Source organism: Arachis ipaensis, chromosome B04 (assembly GCF_000816755.2).
Source record: "Arachis ipaensis cultivar K30076 chromosome B04, Araip1.1, whole genome shotgun sequence".
NCBI lineage: Eukaryota > Viridiplantae > Streptophyta > Magnoliopsida > Fabales > Fabaceae > Arachis > Arachis ipaensis.
The window spans coordinates 123,978,615-123,985,713 of record NC_029788.2 but is presented as its reverse complement, the minus strand read 5'-3'; positions in this window follow the sequence as shown (position 1 = coordinate 123,985,713).

The following is a 7,099-nucleotide window of genomic DNA, read 5'->3' as shown; positions in this document are numbered from 1 at the left end:
AATATTTGAATCTTTTAATATTTAAAATATGCTAAAATTTAAAATATTTTGTTCAAACGACACCCGTATATTCTTTATTATACTAGTGCGATACTGATTCATGACAAATATCATCTACTTATCATACAAAGACATGAGTCATTAACCAATCACATAGCAAGTGTTTTTTTTTTTTTAACTAAGAAGTTCTTTTGCTATTTTTTTTTTGTGACTCGTTCTTTTGCAATATACGTTCTTGATTTGTTGTTATATAAAAAGAAAATTAATAAAAGAAATGTGCGTTGCAAAGGCTTATATACATTGGAATTGAGAGTGAAATTATGTTCCAGCTGTATTGGATTGACAGTGCATTATTGTGGCATCTTTTCTCGTTGCTCTCCAATTTCTTTATGTGTGGGGGTTTGAACCCTTTGTTTGCTCCTATTTACGGGGAAGCTGAGAGTGACATTCATAATAATGGTCCTGCTATGTGTATAGTGAAAAATCATGCATATCAAATGTAGTAGTGGGGCTGAGAAAGGGCTTTGATTTGATTTTAAGATATGAGAATTTTTTTTTTCAATTCATTGTTTATAGGGTTTTCTTTTTAATAATTTTAATAAAATTAAAAGATGTGTTATATAGATAAAATTTAAGATCATATAGTATGAGTCTTACATTTCACTTAATAATAAAGAGAGATATATATAGATTTAGAGCTAATAAGTTTATTATGCACTAAATAGTGAGTGCTTCCCTTGATGTACTCAAATACAAGTAGTCAGGTGGGGTAAAAAAAAAAAAAAAGAAAACCAAAGAAAAGATATAATGACAAAATTGAGAATATTGATGGGTGGTTCATGTTGAATATGTTCATAACACATTTCTCATATCAACATATATAGTACAAAAGATAATTAATAATGTGTACACAAAATATTTATTTTTCAAATGAGGAAAAGATATAAGACAAAATTGAGAATGTTGATGGGTGGTTCATGTTGAATAAGTTCATAACTGAAGAACTAATTAATAAAATCAAATGTGTACTGCATGCTCTCTGATCTCACATGCACGATTACGAATAATAATGAACATGTACAATAATGTCTTAGTCATATGGGCATAATTTATCCAAATAATATCTTATAATTATGAAAGGAATCAACCCCAAATTGGTAAAATTTAATCTTTTCTAGTTGGGGTCCACTCCTTTGATCAACAACATAATAATGAAGCTGCGTCAAGTGGGGGCATATGCAGTCGCTTTACAAATTCTGCTTTACCCATGTGTGGGGGTTGAAAATTTTCAAATACCCATAATATTTCTTCTTCTTTTTTAAATTTTGAAAAAAATAAATAGAAATTATAAGTTGGAGACGGATGCAGTGATATGCACAATTGAGTTGAGAGTGGTGAAACATAAATAGTAGATATAGTAATTTTTGAATAAATGTAAAAAGTAAAAAAATATTTATTTAAAGAAGAAGATAATACATAATAGTGAGAGTGGTAAAATAAGAGGTCTTTAAAGAAGGTGTTGAGAAATGAGAAATGAGAAATGAGGGGGGCACTTGGGAGTTGGGACGTGACTTGTTGAAAGGGAACTTTCCAAAAATGGAATAAGGTCCACATGTTATTATTGTTGACGCAGATAGTGTTCGGCCCAAATAGGCAAAGTTTCTTGCAGCCCTTGTTCTTAATGGGTCCCATAACATTCAACTCTTTGGGGTTTGGAATATGAATGGTCCCCCACCCTATTACTACACCTACATTCTCATAGTGATAAGTACTATATTTGTAGAACAAAGATGTTGCAATTTTCAATGTTTTTCTGATCCTTTAATATATTTGTGCTGTGATGGAAAATTTTGATGGTGTGATATAGCATGAGCACTTTTGTGGCCCAACAAGAACAAAGGCTCCTCCACTATTGTAGGGTAGATTGGGAAATTAAAGGCACACAAGTGGGGCACCATGATTGAATGTAAAAGTAAAGGCACCTACATAGGTGGTCGGTGGTCAGAAATTATTTTTAATATGGAAATGAAAATGGTATTTTAGTTGAATATTGATATTTGAAGTGTATTTTAATATTGTGAAACTCATTCAATACGTCTTCACATGTTGCAACACTCCCCTCACGTGTTGGCCAGAATGCTGCCACGTGTTCAGCACACTCCCCATGTATTGTAACATGCCTTTACGTGTTGACTTCTTACCTACAAAATCCACCTATCTGTAATTACATCAAATAATCCCATTTCAAAAAAAAATACCAACATTTTTTCTATATAAAAAAAAGAGCAATGCTAGAGAATCAGCAATTTTTGTGATTGATAGCTATCTAATAGCCATCAATAATGATTTAATGGTGTGAGATTGATGTGAAATTTTATCTAATGACTCACATTTCTCTGCTGGTTACATGCTGGCCAACATTCAATAAAATTGCTGGCACTTAGACTTTTTCTAAAAAAAATCAGCCGTCGGTGGTCTCTATCAAACCAAGTATTGAGGCAGTTACTCAGATTTTTGTGGCACTCCGACAATGCAACACAACACATACAACTATGTGCCACCTCGTGTGCAATGCTCTGCAATTGGTAAAATAATTTAGCTACTATTACGACATTCCAATCAATTAAACAGCGCGCTATTTTCTAAAAATTAATTTTATTAAATCTAAATCTAAATTATTGTAATACAATATAATAAATAAAAAAATTAAATTTGTTTAATTAAACAAAGAATACAATACTTTTTACTTAATAAAAAAGGTTTAAAAATGAGTTATATACTTGCACTACTTTTTAATTTTCACTTGCTTTTGAAAGTTAATAACGTGTTTTATGATTTTATTTATGTTTTTGTAGATAGTTAAAAATAAAAATGTATTAAGTAGCGTTTGTTTTGAGATATTATGATGGAGACTGAAATTCAAAAATTTAGTATCATGTTTATTGATCTAGAGACTGGTATTAAAATTTTAATTTCTGTCTTTAAAATTTTAGTATTTCAGTATCTCCAAAAAATAAGGACACAGAAAACTAAAATTTTTGGGGACGAAAATTGAAACTTTAATAACATTTTTATACTTAAAATACTTCCATTTTATTTAATTAATTCTAACTTTACCTTTTGTGTAAATTAAATTTGAGCTTCATTCTTATTTCAGTTTCTGTTTCTTACTTTACACTAAACACAATATTAAGACTTATTTCAGTGTCTGTACATATTGTATGATTTTCTCTCCCTTTGTACCAAATACAATACAAGTAATTTAATACGCCCCTACAAGCTGGTGGATGGAAGATGTCAATAATCTACAGCTTGGATAAGTTTCGATGAAATTGTTGAAGAAGACACGTCTGACGTGGTGACACGGAGGAAGATGCTTGCGGTGGAGCTTGAGCTGCCGGCGGCAAAAATATAAAAGGAGATGTTGTGCTTGAGAAGCGATCTTAAAAAAAAATGAAAAAATAAGCGCGTAGAGCGCAATAAGATTGATCTTTAGATGGCGCATATTTTTTGGTGACTGAAATAAACTAAACAAAGAAAAACAAAACAAACAAAACAAGGAACTGCTTAAATAGAGGGACAGTCCCGTTTAAGACTACTCTTAAATTTCTCCCAAGGTGAAAGAAGCTCCACATGTGAAAGTTGTAACTTCATCGCCATCTTTGCCATAGTATCTGCCACCGCGTTTGCATCTCTCGTAATCAAACGAAAGTTAACACGTCAATTCCAATGCATGATATCTCTTATTTTGAGCATCAATTGATCAATAAGCCCAAAACCATCTTGAGTAACAAGATTAAATGCTTTCACACAATCTGTCTCACAAATAACATCTCGTTGACCCACATCCCAAGCTAAGAGATATCCTCTCCAAATGGCAAACAATTCTCCTTGAAGAATACTATTACTCTCAATCATTCACAAACACCCCATTTGCCAACTCCCATTACAATATCTAATAACACAAGCAAAACCAACACTATCACCCGAACCAAAATAACTAGCATCACAATTAATCTTAAAAGTACCAATGGATGGGGATTCCAAAAACCATTTAGAGTATAGGGAAGGGACATACGTTGTAATTCAAAAATATTCCTAAGCTCCTTTTCTGAAGATAATGCAAGACAAATCACTTTTTTCGGAGGCTAAGTTTCATGAGGATTAAAGATGTCATTATTCTTTACTCGCCATATCCACCAAAGTCTCGAAAAGAACTTGAACGGATGCTCTCTGCTATGATACAAGAACCAATTCTTCAAATCCAAAGGATGACAAGAAATATCCAACCTATGCCAGACAAGCTGAGCTTTTGGACAATCCCGAATACAATGTAAAACCGATTCCTGGCTAGAAAGACATCTTGGACACCTATCTGATGACGACATCCCTCTTCTAAAGCGAAAACTTGCAATAGGAAGAGCCTCCTTAAGACACAACCAAGCCAAAAACTTATGCTTTTCCGGAACAAGCTGACGCCAAAGCCAAAGCAAATTCTCCCGCAATAAGAGTGGTCTTTAGAGGGCGCATAGAGCGCAATAAAAAGAGGGCGCGTAGAGCGCAATAAGAGTGCAGATGAAACTGTTAAAACAGATGTAGATTGAACGGCTAAAACAGAATGCAGACATGACTGCTAAAACAGAATGTAGAATGCAGATGTAACTGCCAGAAGAAAGCGCAGATGGAACTGTCGGAAGTAAGCGCAGATGGAACTGTCGGAAGAAAGGAGGCGTAGACAGAATTGCTGGTAAAAAACCGGGGTAACCAAAACTGAGGTAGGATTTTCACTTGTATGCATGTAATAAGGATTGGTTGGATCTTGAACTAAATTGGAAGATTGATTATTCACTGTGGGAGGGGATTGAAAAGAAACATGGTGATTTCTCACTAAAAGGACAATAGTTTATATATCCTCCTCAAGGAGGATACCATGATAAAATTGTGAAATAATAAGAAAAGAAAAGAATGCAAACTTTTATTGATTGTTGATTGATTGAATTAAATTGAGATGAAATGTAAACTATGAGGGTAAAACTAAATATATATAGAGCATTGTCCTATGAAAGATAAAAACAAATAAAGAGAAAATAAATAAAAGATAAGATAAGATAATAAAGACTAAAATTGTAATTGAATTTATGTATTCTGTTGGACTTAATTTATGGGACACGAGACTTCTTTGTTGTTGTCATGGATTAAGATGGAAGAGTAGTTTAATTATTATTATTATTATTAAGCAACATATTGACATCGAAATTCTATTATTATGACTAATCTAACAATTTAATGTAACTAATAATTTTTTTGAACAATATGAATAATTATCAATTAAATTAAAATATATTATACTTTTAAATTACCCACCTAAATTTTAATATTAGAATAATCATCCGTACACCTAGTGAAATGAACATCCAATATATTTATTGTTCATATTATTTAGTATTTTCATTATCTACCTATACTTTTCCTATATAAATATATGGTAACTAATTTTTTCTATGTATTTAGTATTTTTTTATTGTAAAAAGGAGTTAAATGCTTTCTTTATAACAAATTATATTATCATTACATCACTCATACAGATTTAAAGATAGGTGAGTTTTATGGTGCCTTTTATTATGATGCCTAAATTGCCTAACTTACTTTTAAAAGTAAAAAATAAAATATTTAAAATAAAAAATAAAATGTTTAAAATTTATTAAATATTATGTATTTACCTTTTTTGGTAAGTTAGGCACAATTTCAAAGGCACCATAACATTCACCTTAAAGATATGCGTTTTTGTTATACATTATACAACACATGGCTGATGTAATGATAATATAAGAAAGAGAAAATAAACTTGGTAATTATTACAGTGTAGTTAGATAGCGTTTGGTTCATGTCCATGTTTACTAGCGACATGGATACGGTGGAACGTGTATACTGTTTGTTTGTTGAGACACAAAATTTTGATGGACACGGTTACATATAGATGTACATGAAATACATGTATTTTGTGTATTTCCTTGAAGCTGTGACACTGAGACATAATTCATGAGACACAAATTTTTTTCAATTTTATTCCTAGTTATTTTTTAAAATTTCAATTTTATCATTTACCATATCTTCATAACTCTCTCTCTTTTTCTCCAATTCATTCCACCTTCCAACCTCTGTTCTACCCCTGCCTTCTCCTTCCACCATTGTCACCGCCACCACTACTGGCGTTGCCACCGCCTCTTTCCTTTATCTGCCTCTCTTCCTCTCTTCTGCTTTCTCTCTCTTCTTCCGCCGCCGCCCTCATCTCCCTCTTAGCATTGTTGCCGTCACTATCGTTGTGCCGCTTCCCTGTCGCCTTCCGTCATCCCATTGTCGTGCCGCCTCCAGATCTGCCTTGGTTCGCCTCTCTTCTTCGTCGCTTGTGTCGATGCCTCTATTGCCTTGCCTTGCCTCTAGATCTACCTTCACCCACTTCTGTTGCCTTTGTTGGTTCGTGCCGGTACCTCCGTTGCCTCTTCCTGTATATAGATCTGTCTTCACTGCCTCCATATCTGTTTTTCAAATTGTACTTATTTTTTGTATTTTTTTTATTATTCTTTTTCATTGGATATATTTTGTTCAAGTTTTTTTTCTTGGATCTCTGTTTTAATTTTTTATATATAAAAAAATTATTGATTTGATTATTGGATTAAAGATTTTGATGATATTTCATAGTTATTTAGATTGAGGCTGAAAAATTAATGGTAGTGATGCTGGAAAGCAATGTTAATAGTGATGTTGCAATGATAAGAGTAAATATGATATTTAGTAAAGATCAATGTGTCTTGTACATTATTACCAAACATAGCAAAAAAAAATGTATATTTTGTGTCTATGTCTTACTGTGTATTTATGTCTATGTATTTGTGTCTCAAAGACACTATCCACTACTATTTTTGTTACGGAACAGTAAAAACATAATTTTTAAGAATTAAAGGATGATCTGTTATTGTGTTAAAGTTTTTTTTCTAGTATAGTATTAAATAAAAATTATTACGGAACATCGTTTATACTACATGTAGAATAAAATAATTTCAGATATAAATTAAAAATAATTTTATAAAAATAACAGTTA